Source organism: Salmo trutta, chromosome 6, assembly GCF_901001165.1.
Source record: "Salmo trutta chromosome 6, fSalTru1.1, whole genome shotgun sequence".
Lineage (NCBI taxonomy): Eukaryota > Metazoa > Chordata > Actinopteri > Salmoniformes > Salmonidae > Salmo > Salmo trutta.
The window spans coordinates 48633850-48654543 of record NC_042962.1 but is presented as its reverse complement, the minus strand read 5'-3'; the positions used below and the strand labels follow the sequence as shown (position 1 = coordinate 48654543).

The 20694-nt window shown below is 42.8% G+C and overlaps 1 protein-coding gene across 1 annotated transcript in view; it reads right to left on the bottom strand.

Annotated features, from left to right (window-relative positions):
• LOC115196087 (FERM and PDZ domain-containing protein 4) overlaps positions 1-20694 on the bottom strand; it is a 67281-nt gene that overhangs the window by 38284 nt on the left and 8303 nt on the right. The window lies entirely within an intron of this gene.

Below are 20694 nucleotides of genomic sequence, written 5' to 3'. Positions count from 1 at the left end.
TCTAATTGTATATGTTATTACACCATATTATTTAGATTTTTCATAATTCCTTTTTGCCTATATCCTCTTTTTCCTAATAGCGTAGATCTGTTTCTGATGCCCTGTACTGTGTCATCCTGTTCAAGGGTAGAATCAGGGGTGAAAGTAAGCTGGAATGGTCCCATATGGAGTACAGGCAATATAAATAGTGGGGTAACCCAAACTGGTGAAACTATGATCTATCAACAGATTCCCAAAAACCTGTAGGCTATTACAGTATTTATCATTACCCCCATGTGAGATGTGAGTTGCATGAAAAATGAGCGAATAGACTTGACAACTTGTGGAATATGCTCCAAAATGCAGTGTAGTTCGATGATAACACTGAAATGTTGCCAAGACGAGTGGCCGAGACCGCAGCAGTTTACGCATCAATTCAGGTTACAAGACTCGTGTAGGCCTGAAGGATGACAATCACAGAAATTCATAACACTTTTTGGTGTTTTGTAAACGGTCTCTTTCAAATGGTACTGTATGGATGGATGGCATAATTGAAGTAACCTAATATTTGGAATAGTAACTGTCTGGACACTGACTGTAGGCCTCACATGAAGCTTATTATAATATTAACTGCAGTTTTCCTCACGGTAAAATGATAGACCAAAATGTTCCTTTTGTCTCGGGAACAGGAGTGGAAAAATATATTTTTTTTTTCTTTCAGCATCTTGAGAGAATGAGCGCATGCTTAGGGACCTGTTGTATAGCCGAAGCATGCCATTTCTTTCAATGACATAAAAGATGACAGTATTTCATTTTCAACCACATAAAATATGCAACCAAGATTAACTGAAATACTATCAGAAACATGTTGGATCATTTTCAGTTTCCCTATATGCAATTCCATGATTAGGAGATGCACTCTGCAGAAGTCGCTGAGCTATTTCGAGGTTGCTAAAATTCTAATAGTTCGCCTAATTTCAGTTTGTGACACAAAACAAGCGAGTATAGCATAGAGAATCATTGTACAATCTAAACCGCTGTGAAATAGCTTTTCCATAACCAAAAATATTGTATTTTCAGCTGTTTAAAGGGGGTGCACAAAACCTCAACCTAAGAAAGGGAAGCATAGAAATAGCACACATAGAACAGATCTACCGTTTCTTAGACTTGCTTTCAATGAGATTGACAGGTCTATAACTCACAGTTCTATGTGAATTTGATTGGGTTGCCCTAAAAGTTACATATTGAAGCTTTAAAGCTTGCGGGCACATATAGAAGGTCCCCGTACCGGGAACCCCTAGGTAGAATTTAGGGTCAGTATTCATGAAGCGTCTCAGTGTGCTGATCAGGTCCCCCCTGTCCATATCATCGTATTGATTATGATCTAAAAGACATAACTGATCCTAGATCAGGACTCCTACTCTGAGATGCACAGGTTCAGGTCTGCCATTATTGTGTCAGTTATATTAGCGTCCCTTTACACAGCTCATCTCCTCAGCACCAAAACACACACCCACCACTGTCCTAGGGTCAGTGTACATTCTCCATCCACAGTCAACACAGGCTATGTTAACATGTTCAACCTGATCCCAGACCTGTATACCTTTTTTTGCCCTGGGGTTACTTTCAACAAAGTCAAACTGTATGGGAGTCTATGGTGAAAGTGACTTGTTACGCCAAGAGGTCCAAGCACTTGCTGAACTTTGAACTGCTCCTGGAAACAAGGCTGCAGAACCCTTCGTTCATCCCATGGAGGTTGATGGCTCAATGTTGTATGTTGTTCTCTGCGTCCCCCCATGAATCAAAGGCGCACTAAGAACAGAGCGTCCCTTTTCTAAAAACAGAGCATCGGGAAGCGAAGTTAAAACAGCGCTTTAAGTCAGGCAGTGGAGAAGACAGCTTTGATGTGGGAGAGAGGCTCTTTTATGTCACATCCATTTTTTATGAGGACCCCAGCGTTTCCTAAAGAGCTCTACCTGTGTTTGAGCGCTGTCTCCAGGGGTCGCCGTGACAACCCATCTCAAAGACGAGCCTGAAGCGTAAAACTCTTTCTCACATCTGTAGCCTGTTCCTATCTTTTGAAACATAGGCAACACAGAGAGTGACAGTAGATTCCAAGAGATTCAACTTCTTGATGATCTTTTCTGTGTTGAATGGGAGGGATGCAGACACAAAGCATATTTAGAGACCATATTCAGATCATATACCAGGGGTGCAAACTTTCCCTGGGGATATGCCCCCCCACATTATGAAACTGTATTTTTGTCCCTCCCAGTTTTATAATTGGAATGGCTTCGGTGTGCTTTAGGACCATGTGGACGCCCCCGAATGGTCAGGTAGGCTGTTTGGAGTGTTTATCAGATGGGATACATATTTTTTTATATGCCCCCCCCCAACTTCTAAAACCAAAGTTGCGCCACTGCCATTTACCACACCATGAAAGTCAACTCAGCTATTGGAACTTCTGCGATCCAAAGAATCCATCCATACAGGAAGCCAAGAGCCTCTATATCAAAGTTACACAAGACACAAGAGACTTTCTAGCACTAAGCCTTGGGCTTGGGTTTAATAGACCGCCTGCACTGATTCTAAACCTTATAAGGCCAAGGGACGTGCTCAGCGGTGCTCGTCTAGATAGAACGTCAATGATGCTTTGTGTTGCAGGGAGATAAGGAAGACGTGATCGGCTACACTGTCCACAGGGGGAAACCAATATACCCAAGGTCACAACGGGAGACCGTGTGTGTTTTATTAAAAAACACATTAGTATTTTGCTTTGGTATTCTCCTTCTGACCCAAGGGATGGTCCAGAATGGTTAAAAACTGAGCTATGGGCCTGGGAAAAGAGTTAGATGGATTTGGATGTTCTTGTAGGGTTGCTATAATATGCATGCAAGGTTATATAGCACTATGAATTATATCAGCTCAGACACACAGGGATCGTATGTAGTTGCAGTAGTAAAACCTGAACCTGCAGATGCCCTATGATGTGCAGGAAGGTTATAGCAATACAAATGAACACAGCCTCTCAGAGTAGCAGTGCTGATCTAGGATCAGTTTCACATTTGATGTCATAATGAATAACATTACATGGACCTGACCATAAATTAGCAGTCCTACTCTCAGACGCTTTGAGGATAAGGTCCCAGGTCAGGTAGCTACACTTTGATTGTAATATAATTCAATAATACGAGTGATAAAAGAACCGCAAGATTTTTTACACATTTTTATTTCACCTTTATTTAACCAGGTAGGCTAGTTGAGAACAAGTTCTCATTTGCAACTGCGACCTGGCCAAGATAAAGCGTAGCAATTTCGACACATACAACAACACAGAGTTACACATGAAATAAACAAAACATACAGTCAATAATACATTAGAACAAAAGAAAACAAAAAGTCTATACACAGTGAGTAAAAATGAGGTAAGTTAAGGCAATAAATAGGCCATGGTGGCGAAGTAATTACAATATAGCAATTAAACACTGGAATGGTAGATGTGCAGAAGATGAATGTGCAAGTAGAGATACTGGGGTGCAAAGGAGCAAGATAAATAAATACAGTATGGGGCTGAGGTAGGTAGATGAGGTATGAGGTAGGTAGGGATGAGGTAGGTAGGCTGTAGGTAGGGATGAGGTAGGTAGGCTGTTTACAGATGGGCTATGTACAGGTGCAGTGATCTGTGAGCTGCTCTGACAGCTGGTGCTTAAAGATAGTGAGGGAGATATGAGTCTCCAGCTTCAGAGATTTTTGCAGTTCGTTCCAGTCATTGGCAGCAGAGAACTGGAAGGAAAGGCGGCCAAAGGAGAAATTGGCTTTGGGGGTGACCAGTGAGATATACCTGCTGGAGTGCATGCTACGAGTGGGTGCTGCTATGGTGACCAGTGAGCTGAGATAAGGCGGGGCTTTATCTAGGAGAGACTTGTAGATAACCTGTAGCCAGTGGGTTTGGTGATGAGTATGAAGCGAGGGCCAACCAACGAGAGCGTACAGGTCGCAATGGTGGGTAGTGTATGGGGCTTTGGTGACAAAACGGATGGCACTGTGATAGACTGCATCCAGTTTGTTGAGTAGAGCGTTGGAGGCTATTTTATAGATGACATCACCGAAGTCGAGGATCGCTAGGATGGTCAGTTTTACAAGGGTGTGTTTGGCAGCATGAGTGAAGGATGCTTTGTTGCGATATAGGAAGCCAATTCTAGATTTAATTTTGGATTGGAGATGCTTAATGTAAGTCTGGAAGGAGAGTTTACAGTCTAACCAGACACCCAGGTATTTGTAGTTGTCCACGTATTCCAAGTCAGAGCCGTCCAGAGTAGTGATGCTGGACGGGCGAGCAGGTGCGGGCAGTGATCGATTGAATAGCATGCATTTAGTTTTACCTGCGTTTAAGAGCAGTTGGAGGCCACGGAAGGAGAGTTGTATGGCATTGAAGCTCGTCTGGAGGTTCGTTAACACAGTGTCCAAAGAGGGGCCAGAAGTATACAGAATGGTGTCGTCTGCATAGAGGTGGATCAGAGAATCACCAGCAGCAAGAGCGACATCATTGATGTATACAGAGAAGACAGTCGGCCTGAGAATTGAACCCTGTGGCACCCCAATAGAGACCGACAGAGGTCCGGACAACAGGCCCCCGATTTGACACACTGATTTCTGTCTGAGAAGTATTTGGTGAACCAGGCGAGGCAATGATTTGAGAAACCAAGGCTGTCGTGTCTTCCAATAAGAATGTGGTGATTGACAGAATCGAAAGCCTTGGCCAGGTCAATGAATACGGCTGCACAGTAATGTCTCTTATCGATGGCGGTTATGATGTCGTTTAGGACCTTGAGCGTGGCTGTGGTGCACCCATGACCAGCTCTGAAACCAGATTGCATAGTGGAGAAGGTACGGTGGGATTCGAAATGGTCGGTAAACGGTTTGTTAACATGGCTTTCGAAGACCTTAGAAAGACAGGGTAGGATAGATATAGGTCTGTAGCAGTTTGGGTCTAGAGTGTCACCCCCTTTGAAGAGGGAGATGACCACGGCAGCTTTCCAATCTTTGGGAATCTCAGACGATACAAAAGAGAGGTTGAACAGGCTAGTAATAGGGGTTGCAACAATTTCGGCAGATCATTTTAGAAAGAGAGGGTCCAGATTGTCTAGCCCGGCTGATTTGTATGGGTCCAGATTTTGCAGCTCTTTCAGAACATCAGCTATCTGGATTTGGGTGAAGGAGAAACGGTGGGGGCTTTGGCGGGTTGCTGTGGAGGGTGCCGGGCAGCTGACCGGGGTAGGGGTAGCCAGGTGGAAAGCATGGCCAGCCGTAGAGAAATGCTTGAAATTCTCAATTAGTGGATTTATCGGTGGTAACAGTGTTTCCTAGCCTCAGAGCAGTGGGCAGCTGGGAGGAGGTGCTTTTATTCTCCATGGCCTTTACAGTGTCCAATAACTTTGAGTTAGTACTACAGGATGCAAATTTCTGTTTGAAAAAGCTAGCCTTCGCTTTTCTAACTGCCTGTGTATATTTGTTCCTAACTTCCCTGAAAAGTTGCATATCACGGGGGCTATTCGATGCTAATGCAGAACGCCACAGGATATTTTTGTGCTGGTCAAGGGCAGACAGGTCTGGAGTGAACCAAGGACTATATCTATTCCTAGTTCAACATTTTTTGAGTGGGGATGAACTATTCAAATACTGTAGTACGTCAGCTGCAACAAATGTTCCTTTTGTGAATATTTTTTTCCATGAGGGGGGTATTGAAAATCCAAAGAGACCTGGAACATTTCTTAACGAGACATCTATTGTTTGATTAGGATGACTTTGTAATTGTGTCTCATGCGATTGACAGAGGCTGATTCACTTCTACAGTATTACGTAACAACGCCCCAAGCTCCCGCATCTTATCCATAGTCTGTCAGTTCTCCCTCCAAATGGGTGTATTGAAAATCACATTTAAAGACACAGTCTGTAAGCTTTCCAGTCATTTCAATTAAGGACATATAATATGCTGTATGAATACACTAATAGGATCTGTATGAACTTATCATAACTAAAGGATGAAGGACCTATATTGCCATGTTTGGTTGTGAAGTGCTATTTGCATTTGAAAATATCACGGGGGATGCATTTGCAACATTGTTGGTGGTCCACTCTTTGGATGGTACAGTATGACCATCCTACAGAGTGCGACTTTATAGTGGCATTCAATTAAAGAGCAGTGCTGATAATGAATGTTAACAAAGGAATCAATTCATCAGCAGTGACACCTTGTCTCTGCTCTTACATGATTGGCTGGCAGCACTCTCTCACCTAGAGTACATAGCACATATCTCTCCATCATATGATTAATGAGCTTTATTATTAACATGACATAATTTATACTGAAGTGTCCTGTACACTTTGTACTGTAGTTCCCAAATGGCACCCAGTTCCCTATATAGTGCACTACTTTTGACTATGGGCCCTACATAGGGAATCGAGTGCTATTTGGGACACAACCTAACTTTACACAGTGGAACTGCGACGGGTACTGTGTGGTACCAATTCTCCATTAACTAACTGGTTTCTTTGGCGTTGGATCATCAACAGTCCATAATAGATAGTGTATTGGAGTAACTGCTTTGCTTTCTAAACCTTATAGTAACAATACACTTCAAATGATTGAGAATGTCTTCCATAACTACTATACAACTGTCGTGTCTTTGGCATCATTAAACTGAAGACATGTTTATCAAATAACTCTCTGTAATTATTATCACGCGATTAACTGATTACTCGTGTAACTGTAATTAACTAGGAGGTCGGGGCACCAAAGAAAATATTCAGATTACAAAGTTATAATTTCCTAATATAACTTTCAGATATTATAATATATGATCGATTATCTTCTGATTTAATGATGTATTTTTACCTCGCGTCAGTCTCATTCCAAACGTCGTAAATTGTTACCTGCACGAACCCAGTCTTCACTAAGTCATCCATACATCAATTGTCTTAAAATCATTTATGTACTAAACTAAGTAATTTACAGAAAGCATACAAACAGTAGGTATCGTTACAAAGAAATGGTAGAGGAATGTGCCCTAGTGGGCTAAACCAGCATGGCAGCTTTTTAAACAAAAGAGTAGTGGGGGTCAGCTGAGAAGACACTACAGAGTTGATAAATATTAACAACTGATATGCTAATCCTTTGCACATGAACGCTCACTCATTCAGGAACAATTGCAATCAATATATATATTTACGCTCAGTGTGTTGTCGGGATCCTTGTTGGAGAGTTTGGTTCTGTTGGAGAGTTTCGTCCTCTCTCTCTCTTGGTTAGAATGGATCTTTCAAAGCGACATTCATTCATGTCGTTATAGAATGGATGTTTCGTCGGTCTTCGCGTTCAATGATACTGAATTCCTAGCTGCAGACTAGTAATTAATATCAAAGACTTGTTATTATTCTGTATCGATAGTTTAACCACGTGGTATGGTTAAAGTTCAGTAGAGGGATGCATGGTCAAACCTATTAGCCAACTTGTAATGGAGTGGAGGCCTGGTCTTAAGAAAGAAACCCTAGGTGGGGGTTTATATACTGAACGTAGAAAAGTCTGTCACATGACGCCAGGTCCTGTCTGTGTCCCTTGGGGCATGCTGATGACTTAGTTAAGACTTTAAGTAGAAAATACAATTCTCTTACATTAACATCTTACAAGCATCCTAACATATTCCAAATAGGTTTATCCTTATTCATTAATTTTATACAACCATTTAGATGTAAGTCTCATAGCTGAGGCTATCATATAAACATTATTATGGTAATATGGCCGTATTGTCTCTCATGAGTTTCACAACATTGTACCAAACGGACCAGTTCGTAGCTGGATTCTTCACCGATCTTTTATACCTTCTCCAGAACATAAATGTCGGTTGGTTCCCCCGTCCTGTGAGGGAGGTGGAAGAATTCCTTTGTCTCACTATGAAACCACTCTGTCTCAAAACTGTGGCCATGAGGCAGGACATTCCCTTTGGAATTTACGACCGCCTTCTGACCACAGCAGCCTGGGTGTAGGAGACAGAGGGTGATGGTGCAGAAGTAGGGGGATGGTAGAGGGGGAGGGGGTCAATTGTGCTTGCTGTACTCAAAGAAGGCAACATCATGACACAACTAAACCCACCAAAGTAGTAGCAGCAGCTGTATTAGTAGTCTGGGCCCAGATCTGTTTGGGTGACTGTGTGAATAGAAAAATGTTTGGCATGACAATGACCATAGCAGTTACCAGCACAAATAGATCTGGGACCAGGCTACAGTAGTAGTCAATCAATCAATCACATTTATTTATAGAACCCTTTTTAGTAGTCATAATAGTAGTAGTAGTCATAGCCGTGGGAAGATGTTTGGGGGCGGGGGTTACTACAGACGGCTATATCGGTCCGCTAATACACAACTACTAAAGGCCCAGTGCACTAATTTTGTGAAGAAAATAATAATTTTCAGGGGGTGCTGAGGGTGCGGCTATGGTAGGTGCTATCTAGAATCTAAAAGGGTTCTTCGGCTGTCCCCATAGGAGAACCCTTTGAAGAACCCTTTTTGGTTTCATTTTACATTTATGTCATTTAGCAGACGCTCTTATCCAGAGCGACTTACAAATTGGTGCATTCACCTTATGATATCCAGTGGAACAACCACTTTACAATAGTACATCTATATCTTTTTTGGGGGGGGCGGGGGGGGGGGGGTTAGAAGGATTACTTTATCCTATCCCAGGTATTCCTTAAAGAGGTGGGGTTTCAGGTGTCTCCGGAAGGTGGTGATTGACTCCGCTGTCCTGGCGTCGTGAGGGAGCTTGTTCCACCATTGGGGTGGCAGAGCAGCGAACAGTTTTGACTGGGCTGAGCGGGAACTGTGCTTCCGCAGAGGTAGGGAGGCGAGCAGGCCAGAGGTGGATGAACGCCTCTGGATGAACGCGTTTCAGGTAGAACTCTTTTGGGTTCCATGTAGAACCCTTTCTACATGGAAACCAAAAGGGTTCTACATGGAACCAAAAAGAGTTCTACCTGGAACCAAAAAGGGTTCTCCTATTGGGGCAGCCAAAGAACCCTTTTGGGACCCTTTTTTTCTGGCTTCTCTGAAGACTGCAGTAATTATTAGGGATAACGTACATGTCTGCCTTCTGTGTCCTGTCTAAACAATAAGATCATAGATTTGCAGCAATTTCTTCTTTCCTTATCAGGAAGCCTGCTGCCTAATCCCCAGACAACACTGCAGCCATTCCCTCCAGAGAGATAGAGAGGGAGATGGAGATGGAGAGAGAAATAGAGGAGGGGGGGGGGGCATCCAAACAGTGCTGCAGTGATTCTCTGCTCCCCTGACAGATATAAAGAGAAGTAGTCTGGGAAATCCCATACCTAGGGCAACAGTACTAGGTCTGGGTAACATGGTGGGTTTTCTGGACCACTTCAAAATGGGATAAAAAAAAAACACTCATGGGGAGGGTGCTCTTCAAAAAGACAACTCCCAACAAATCATGAGTTTGGGTAGGCGGTATTTAAAATTAGAGCGGGAATTGTGCTCTTGAAAAAGAATCCCCTTGAAAAGACAGACACAATGTGGACGCAGATAGCTAGACTTATTATAGCCACAGCCAGTCAGTGGTTGAAAGCTTGTAACACTAACTTTAGCTGTCTTGGCGCATAAAAAATAAATAAAACACTCGCTTGCGAAATACACTCATCGAAAATATCCTCCACAAGTGCCAACTTGCTAGCTACTAATTTTATGTCCGGTGAGGACGTTTACACCAGGGCACATACGGATAAGGCTCTGGACAGGTTTCCTGCATGTCCATTTCCACCAAGCCCAACCGACGATTGTACCTTTGGACGCGTGTATGCTGGAACACTTAACATAGGAGACAACCTGTCTACCTAGAGAGATCGGATGCCCTATTCAAGACCAACTCACCTGTCTTTGGCAAAACAGAATCTGACCAGCCAGCAACTTTAGAGTACTATAATGTAGACTGGGCTTAAGAATAGGCCTGTGACTGCAAAGGGTCATGTATGCCATTACCTCTGTCTGACCACAAAAATATGCTCTATGTCTGGGCCCAGAGCACTGTGAATATATTAACACTACCAAGAATGTCTAAAGGAAGGAATGTTTTGATTGCAATTGTAGGCTATCGCTAATACCATTTCAAGTTACAAAACCCTCCAGAAATAAGCTATACTGTAACGTTTCAGTACCAGTTATGGCCTCTTGTCTAACTCTCTGTGGATTGATCGTCCAAACACATCATAACACTAAAACCCTCTACCTGTCTTGAAAGAAAGAATAACTTTCTTCTCTCAATCTCTCTATTCAAACAAATGCACATCAATAAATTATACCTGCAGGGAAGGAAAAGCTTTTGATCCTGACTTGGCAATATAGTCAAGCGAAAGCTATAATTTTGTGAATTTCCCTCTTGGAGGGAAAGTAGATGTTTTTTATGGATTACCGGCATTCGGGGCCTTCTCTCTCTCTCTCTCCCCTGACTCATGCAGTCTGTGACATCGAGGAGGGTAGATCAGCGACGTACGGTCGCTGTCAGAATACTAAATGAATAGCAGAGCTCCATGTGGCACGTTTAGATACTACAGAGTCACAGAGCCACAGCCATTTATCACCGCTTCACAGTCTGTTTGTCACCCCACATTCAGAACCACTGCAGAGGAAGAGAGGGTACACACACACACACACAGGTGCACAGCCATGCATGGAAGCAGGGACACATGCAAACACACACACTAATTCAAAATGCATGGACATACATAGACTAAGACATGTGCACATACTGACATTCCCTAAATACTGAATCTAGACCTGCTGTATGTCAGACCAATGCCAGTCTAAACATGTGGACACTCTCTCTATGCTGACCCCAGACCAGAATCTGAATGTCAGACATTGTAATTCTGTGAAAAACATGCTCTGTATTCAGAGCCAGTTGGCAGTGCTCTCTCTGCATGTCAGCTCTCCACTTGAGAGCACTTCATTTTGCATTCTACACCAGGGGCTGGTTCTCCAAACTATGTTTTGATGTCTTTATTCAAATCTTAGTCAAGGCCAGATTTACACTGGACCCATTTGATAGCGATGAATTGAAATACAACCCCACAAAATACCTTTTTGAGCCAGCCAATGTCATAGATTAACACTGTAAATCCCCACTTAGCATGAGTTGTAGACCCATTTACGCTATGGACTCCATCCGTAAGGCTGACATGGATGCTAAAATCCTTCTTACTGGAAGATTATGATCACGGGACACAGGAACCCATCGGCTTGCCATTGTGTGGATACAGTGCTCCCCCCCAACGTCATTCATCTCACTCTGTCCTATTTCCTACTTATCACGGGAACTGTAATGGGAGCTCTTATTGTATCCATGGGGGACTGAGAAGCCTATGATTGGCTGATGAGAGTGTATACACAGTGTCATGGGAATGTAAGCGAGTACATCATGTATTTGTCTAATCCCACACTTCTAAAATGATCATGTGGTTGGTGAGGTATATAGAGATGCTGTTTTTTTTGTTTAGGAAAACTGCCATTTCGGGGCTACTTAATATTTGTTGTGGCATATGAACTCTGGAAGGCTTTTCTTTTGGGGGCACAATGAGTGAGTCAGATGTTCCCAACACCTTCCTATTGCCTACAGCAATCAACATGTTGAAATGACTTTCGCTATGTCAAACACACAGCCACCACACCAGAAAGAAAACAATATCTCGTCCCTGTTAGCTTTTTGATTAGCACTGGGTTAACAAGCTCTGTAGGGCAGACAACCACAAGCGTTCCGCGCTAACGAGCGACAAGCGGGCTAACCTGACCCCAGCCTGTCTGTGTAAGCCAGCTCTATAGTATTGACAGTTCTGCGAGAGTCTGCACTCCCTAGTGATTCAGTGGTCAGCATGGTCAATGTGTGGTCAACAGCTTTAATCGCGTCAGGTCCAGACACCATGACGGTTCACAAACAGGGGGAGGAGTTAGAGGTAAAAGAGACGCTGACTGTGTTCGGATGTAGACGCATCTGCGGTGTAAACCAATCGGCCTTGACCGCTTTGGCCGCCGGCCTGGCCCAGCGACATCTAAAGCAGCATCCCATAATGCACCAGGCTCCAGAGCCGGACAGACATGGGATTACGGGATGCAGGATGCAGCGCTATAGATGCCTGCCAGCTCTGTGGAGAAATCCATGTGTCTGGAGACAGCACTGAACAGTCTATTGAACACCCTCCTGTACTACACATGTTTTATGATAAATTATCAATAAATTATTAGGAGTTATCAATGTGTCAACACATCTGTATTTCCTGTTGAAACTACCAATGGTAGAAAGGAGTGAAACAAGAAAGAGAAATGGCTGGTGACTGCCCTTACACACCTTTAAAATATCCTCACAAACAATTCAAATACCCACACGCACATTTCATTTATCTGGTTTCTAGGCCACATGTTTCATGGGGAGTGACCCTTCACCCAATCGTTGTAATCCTCCACAACGATGTGTGATCTCGCAATCTCTTTTTCAAAGTCATGTGATCAAGAACACTGGTGTGTCCTGTATTCTGTGGTCTCGGTCATATTATGTAACCTATAGTCACAATCCTACCGGATGTAACCATATGTCACAAGAATAATGTTCTTGAAACATCAAAATATGTCACTGGTTATGATTGAATATAGGGACAAAGGTTTGGCATTATTCCAATAATCTACAGTATATTCATATATTCCTATTTTATCCCTTCATTGAACTGAGATAAGTCTTTGGACATTGGCAGTATATGTAGCTCTGAGAATTATGTTTCAGAAATACAATGACCTTTACAGAAAATATAAAATGGGTGACTCTAAAGGTCAACATATGCTATATCTACAAACATGGTTTTTACAAATTGATCAAATGTTAATTCTAAAGTGATTAACATACAATACCAGTCAAAAGTTTGGACCCACCTATTCATTCAAGGGTTTTTCTTTATTTGTACTATTTTTTACATTGTGGAATAATAGTGAAGACATTAAAACTATGAAATAACACATATGGAATCATGTAGTAACCAAAAAAAGTATTAAACAAATCAAAATATATTTCACATTTGGAGAATCTCAAAGTAGCCACACTTTGCCTTGATGACAGCTTTGTACACACTTGGCATTCTCTCAACCAGCTTCACCTGGAATGCTTTTCCAACAGTCTTGAAGGAGTTTCCACATATGCTGAGCACTTGTTGGATGCTTTTCCTTAACTCTGCGGTCCAACTCATCCCAAACTATATCAATTGGGTTGAGGTCAGGCGATTGTGGAGGCCAGGTCATCTGATGCAGCACATCACTGTCCTTCTTGGTCAAATAGCCCTTACACAGCCTGGAGGTGTGTTGGATCATTGTCCTGTTGAAAAGCAAATGATAGTCCCACTAAGCGCAAACCAGATGGGATGGCGTATCGCTGAAGAATGCTGTGGTAGCCATGCTGGTTAAGTGTGCTTTGAATTCTAAATAAATCACTGACTGTGTCACCAGCAAAGCACCCCCACACATCACACCTCCATGCTTCACGGTGGGAACCACACATGCAGAGATCATCCAGTCACCTACTCTTGCGTCTCACAAAGACACAGCGGTTGGTGCCGAAAATCTCAAATTTGGACTCATCAGACCAAATGACAGATTTCCACCGGTCTAATGTCCATTGCATATTTCTTGGACCAAGCAACTCTCTTCTTCTTATTAGTGTCCTTTAGTAAATGAAAATCAAATTTTATTAGTCACATGCGCCGAATACAACAAGTGTAGACCTTACAGTGAAATACTTACTTACCATAATAGCCCTTAACCAACAATATAGTTTGAACAAATACGGATAAGAATAAGAAATAAAAGTAACAAGTAATTAAAGAGCAGCAGTAAAATAACAATAGCGAGACTACATATATACAGGGGGGTAGTGGTACAGAGTCAATGTGCGGGGGCACCGGTTAGTTGAGGTAATATGTACATGGAGGTAGAGTTATTAAAGTGACCATGCATAGATGATAACAACAAAGAGTAGCAAAGGTGTAAAAGAGGGGGGGGGGGGGGGGAAATGCAAATAGTCTAGGTAGCCATTTGATTAGGTGTTCAGGAATCTTATGGCTTGGGGATAGAAGCCTCTTGGACCTAGACTTGTCGCCCCGGTACTGCTTGACGTGCGGAAGCAGAGAGAACAGTCTATGACTAGAGTGGCTGGAGTCTTTAACAATTTTTAGTGCCTTCCTCTGAAATCACCTGGTATAGAGGTCCTGGATGGCAGGAAGCTTGGCCCCGGTGATGTACCAGTGCCGTTCGCACTACCCTCTGTAGTGCCTTGTGGTTGGAGGCCGAGCAGTTGCCATACCAGGCAGTGATGCAACCAGTCAGGATGCTCTCGATGGTGCAGCTGTAGAACGTTTTGAGGATCTGAGGACCCATGCCAAATCTTTTCAGTCTCCTGAGGGGGAATAGGTTTTGTCGTGCCCTCTTCACGACTAATCCATGGCTTCTGGTTAGGGTATGTATGTACGGTCACTGTGGGGATGACGTCATTGATGCACTTATTGATGAAGCCAAAGAATGATGTGGTGTACTCCTCAATGCCATCGGAGGAATGACGGGACATATTCCAGTCTGTGCTAGCAAAAAAGTCCTATATCTTAGCATCTGCTTCATCTGACCACTTTTTTTTCCTAGTCACTGGTGCTTCCTGCTTTAGTTTTTGCTTGTAAGCAGGAACCAGGAGGATAGAACTATGGTCAGATTTCCCAAATGGAGGGCGAGGGAAAGCTTTGTATGCGTCTCTGTGTATGGAGTAAAGGTGGTCCAGGGTTTTTTTCCCCCTCTGGTTGCACATTTAACATGCTGATACAAATTTGGTAAAAATAATTTAAGTTTCCCTGCATTAAAGTCCCCAGCTACTAGGAGTGCCGCCTCTGGGTGAGCGTTTTCTTGTTTGCTTATGGCGGAATACAGCTCATTCATTGCAGTCTTAGTGCCAGCCTCTGACTGTGGTGGTATGTAAACAGCTATGGAAAATACAGATGAAAACTTTCTACGTAGATAGTGTGGTCTACTGCTTATCATGAGATACTCTGCCTCAGGCGAGCAATAGCTCGAGACTTCCTTAGATATCATGCACCAGCTGTTATTTACAAAAATACATAGTCCGTCACCCCTTGTCTTACCAGACGCCCCTGTTCTATCCTGCCGGTACAGGGTATAACCAGCCAGCTGTATGTTGATAGTGTCGTCGTTCAGCCACAATTCCGTGAAGCATAAGATATTACAGTTTTGAATGTCCCGTTGCGCGTAGATCATCGATTTTACTCTCCAAAGATTGCACGTTTGCTAGCAGAATGGAAGGAAGTGGGGGTTTATTCGATTGCCTACAAATTCTCCGAAGGCAGCCCGCCCTCTGGCTCCTTTTTCTTCGCCTCCTCTTCACGCAAATCACGGGGATCTGGGCCTGTTCCCGAGGAAGCAGTATATCGTTCACGTTGGGCTTGTCAGACTCGTTAAAGGAAAAAAAGGATTCTGCCAGTCCGTGGTGAGTAATCGCAGTCCTGATGTCCAGAAGTTATTTTTGGTCATAAGAGACAGTAGAGGCAACATTATGTACAAAATAAGTTTAAAAAAATAAGTAACAAAAAACGCAAATGTAGTGGTTTCTTTGCTGCGTGAATCGACCATGAAGGCCTGATTCACGCAGTCTCCTCTGAACAGTTGATGTTGAGATGTTTTTGTTACTTGAACTCTGTAAAGCATTTATTTGGGCTGCAATTTCTGAGGCTTGGAACTCTAATGAACTTATCCTCTACAGCAGAGGTAAATCTGGGTCTTCCTTTCCTGTGGCGGTCCTCATGAGAGCCAGTTTCATCATAGTGCTTGACCGTTTTTGCAACTGTACTTGATGAAACTTTCAAAGTTCTTGACATTTTCCGGATTGACTGACCTTCATGTCTTAAAGTAATGATGGACTGTCGTTTCTCTTTGCTTATTTGAGCTGTTCATGCCATAATATGGACTTGGTCTTTTACCAAATAGGGCTATCTTTTGTATACTGCCACTGATTGGCTCAAACTGATTGGCTCAAACGCATGAAATTATATTTGATTTGTTTAACACTTTTATGGGTACTACATGATTCCATATCTGTTATTCTACAATGTAGAAAATAGTAAAAATAAAGAAAAACCCTTGAATGAGTAGGTGTGTCCAAACTTTTGACTCGTACTGTACATGCTCACCAATACAAATATACAGTAGTGGAAAGTGTGTTATTCACTTTTCAGAGAAAATCTCATATTTATACATTGTTACATCACCCTTACAGTAAACAAAACCAACTGGTTTCTTATTAGAACTATGTGAGTAACCTTAATCCAACCTGTGACTTCACTGTAAATCTAACTCAAAACTACTGCCCCTCTGAACCCAAGCCAACACAACCCTGACCCTGTAACCTGTCAATGCTTCCCGACGCGTGGGCTAAACCCTAATGCCATGATGTAACCACGAAAGTGTGCACTATAATTACAAAGCCGTCAAGTCTTGTGGTTTTGACTTCTGTGTCTTACGCAATTGCTGAGAATGTGCCACGTTTCCATTCATGATTTACCCCAGTGTTTTACCCAAAAGGCTCAGACTTCTCTGTTTCCATCTGCGCGGGCCGGCACCTGTGTCTCACTGGGTCAGGCCACTGGTACTGATCAGCTGGCAGTTACACAACAATGGCTAACTGTGAACTGTTTTGATTATGCAGAGGTTGTTGGTTCTGCGCTTCACAAGTCCTCACTGTCAGACCTAGCTATGGAAATTCAATTTCCCTAGTATAACATAAGGATTATACACTAGTGTAACACTGGTGTTACAGTCAAAAAGCAAGTAGCCCCCTGACTCTTCCCACCATAGAAACATGGACTCTTCTAGTCCCCTGACTCCTCCCACTATAGAACCATGACCTGTGTTCAAATTGTAATTTATTTATTTAATTTAACCTTTATTTAACTAGGCAAGTCAGTTAAGATCAAATTCTTATTTACAATGACAGCCTACCCCAGCCAAACCCTAAACCGGACGACGCTGGGCCAATTGTGCGCCTCCCTATGGGACTCCCAATCACGAACCGGGGTCTGTAGTGACGCCTCTAGCACTGAGATGCAGTGCCTTAGACCGCTGCACCACTCAGGAGCCCATACTCATACTAACCGCTCTAATCGTACTATTTGTGACGTAAATTGAGTATGTAGTATGCTTATTGGTCATAGAATGGATATAGTTAGAATTCCAACAGTTCCCGGATGTCGTTCTAAATTCGCCAAAATACGAAGTATTCAAGCAGTGGACACTATTTCTGTGCTTTTAGGGCCCATAATGCAATTCTTCAGAGAATGGACGTGGCTTCACAACGGTTTCAGATTTCAAGTAAATGGCGGAAAGTATGCAGCCGAATTCCGACGAGAGTGGATACAATTTCATTGCTTTAAGTAATTATGACAAATGTTAAGAAATTTTGAGCAATGTAATAAAGTAATGACTTTTCAAATAAGTTACTTTGGCTGACAATTTGTTAGCTACGCTATCCTTACAAACCACAACATATCATTACAACATTATGTACCGGTAAATTAGCTAGCTTCCTAAAACGTTAGTTGGCTAGTACTAATACATCGAACTTGCCAGTATATTAACTATATGTCATTCTTAGCTTAGCTAAGTGGTGTAGTCGTTGTGCGTTCTCAATGGTCATTGTTAATTCGCTCTGGCTATCTACTCCGATTTCAGAGCATTCTCGTCTGAGTGTGCCAGGGGAGCACAGAACAACAAACAAATTTACAAATGATCAACACCCATTGAATATGGCCGGTGTCAGTTAACGTCTGCAAAAAAAGCATGATTAAATTGTTGCCAGCAGCACAGTTACATGAAAACAGATTAACCAGCTCTGCTAGGGCGAGTAAAATGGTCAGAGTGAGGTGTTGTGTCTGGAAGTAGCTAGCCAATGTTAGCCAGTTAGATTGGGTTCTTGACTGCCGTTGTGAGGTCAGAACGCTCGGATCAACCCTACTCCTTGGCCAGAGGGTCCAGCGTGTGATCAAATCAAATTGTTTTTGTCACATGCGCCGAATAAAACAGGTGTAGACCTTACAGGGAAATGCTTACTTACAAGTCCTTAACCAACAACGCAGTTTAAGAAAAACAGTGTTAAGTAAAAAATAAAAGTAACAAGTAATTAAACAGCAGCAGTAAAATAACAATTGCGAGGCTATATACAGGGGGTACTGGTACAGATGTGCGGGGGCACCGGTTAGTTGAGGTAATATGTACATGTAGGTATAGTTAAAGTGACTATGCATAGATAATAAACACAGAGTAGTGTAATGGGGGGGGGGGGTGCAAATAGACTGGTAAGCCATTTCATTAGCTGTTCAGGAGTCTTATGGCTTGGGGGTAGAAGCTGTTAAGAAGCCTTTTGGACCTAGACTTGGCACTCAGCGTGGCGGATGTGTTGTTACCTACCCTTACCACCTGGGGGCGGCCCGTCAGGAAGTCCAGGATCCAGTTGCAGAGGTAGGTGTTTAGTCTCAGGGTCCTTAGCTTAGTGATGAGCTTTGAGGGCACTATGGTGTTGAATGCTGAGCTGTAGTCAATGAATAGCATTCTAACATAGGTATTCCTTTTGTCCTGGTAGGAAAGGGCAGTGTGGAGTGCAATAGAGATTGCATCATCTGTGGATCTGTTAGGGCGGTATGCACATTGGAGTGGGTCTAGGGTTTCTGGGATAATGATGTTGATGTGAGCCATGACCAGCCTTTCAAAGCACTTCATGGCTACAAACGTGAGTGCTACGGGTCGGTAGTCATTTAGGCAGGTTACCTTAGTGTTCTTTGGCACAGAGACTGTGGTTGTCTGCTTGAAACATGTTGGTATTACAGACTCAGACAGGGAGAGTATTGAAAATGTCAGTGAAGACACTTGCCAGTTGGTCAGCGCATGCTCAGAGTACACGTCCTGGTAATCCGTCTGGCCCTGTGGCCTTGTGAATGTTGACCTGTTTAAAGGTCTTACTCACATCGGCTACGGAGAGCGTGATCACACAGTAGTCCAATACAGCTGATGCTCTCATGCATGTTTCAGTGTTGCATGCTTCAAAGCGAGCATAAAAGTAATTTAGCTTGTCTAGAAGGCTCGTAGTATGAACGCTCCGAGAGCGAAACGCTCTGAATTTACGAACGGACATTCTGACAATGCTCTGAATTTACGAACGCCCAGAGAGCACTCCAAATTGAATTTACGAACACAACCGAAGTCGTAAAATATCTAGGTAGTAATTTGCTATGCTAACAAACAAGCAAGAGGTTCCATAGCAACAGAAACAACTTCCGGTAGACAGGCGAAGTATGCTCAACTGAAAGAATACCATTTGTTTACAGTACACTAAAATGAACTAATAGTATGTAGTATATACTCATTAAGTATGCAGTATACAGTATGGGTATTCGAACACAGCTACGGACTCTTCTAGTCCCCTGACTCTCCCCTGATTCGTCCCACTAAAGAAACATGGACTCTTCTAGTCCCCTGACTCCTCCCACTATAGAAACATGGACTCTTCTCGTCCCCTGGCTCATCCCACTATAGAAACATGGACTATTCTAGTCCCCTGATTCCTCCCACTATAGAAACATGGACTATTCTAGTCCCCTGACTCCTCCCACTATAGAAACATGGACTATTCTAGTCCCCTGACTCCTCCCACTATAGAAACATGGACTATTCTAGTCCCCTGACTCCTCCCACTATAGAAACATGGACTATTCTAGTCCCCTGACTCCTCCCACTATAGAAACATGGACTATTCTAGTCCCCTGACTCATCCCACTATAGAAACATGGCAATGTGTAGTGCAGCATTTCCCAAACTCAGTCCTCGGAACCCCAAGGGGTGCACATTTAGTTTTTTTCCCTAACACTACACAGCTGACTGAAATGATCAAAGCTTGATGATTAGTTTATTATTTGAATCAGCTGTGTAGTGCTCGAGCAAAAAACTAAACACGTACCCCTTGGGGTTCCGAGGACTGAGTTTGGGAAATGCTGGTTAGTGGTACTGTGGCAGCTCGGCATACAATTAATTCAAGATGTTCAAGCCTGGGTAAAAATAAAAGCAGAAATAAAAAACCTGAAGGAGATTTCTCATTTAATTTAATGACCAAAAAATAAGCAAGGATGGACTTACACACCTTGATGCCATTGTTCCTCCGTGGCTTAGGTAAATAGAGTATCTGTGTTTCTGTAGTCTGAAATGTTGCTATAGGTAGTTGTAGATGTCCAACTCCTCTTTAACCTTAAAACAATGTAACCAAAACCTTAACATAACTATTATATTCACACCAAGAATTTGATAAAACACCCCTCACAGTACATACTATAAAGCTTCTACTTGAGAATACCTTCCTTTCTTTTAGCATGCAGTCCCTCGGAGCTAGATGAGACTCCATTATATTTCCTATCATTTGCTTTCACTTTCCAATAGGAAAGGCATGTGTGCATCTGCCTGCATAGACAGTATCATTGATCAACATTAGCCACTTATAATGCAGCTCAGGAAAAACGCAATGACAGATGAAATTACCATCAGACCATCTCGCTTACCCAACATGCCATGCAACAACAATTCTGC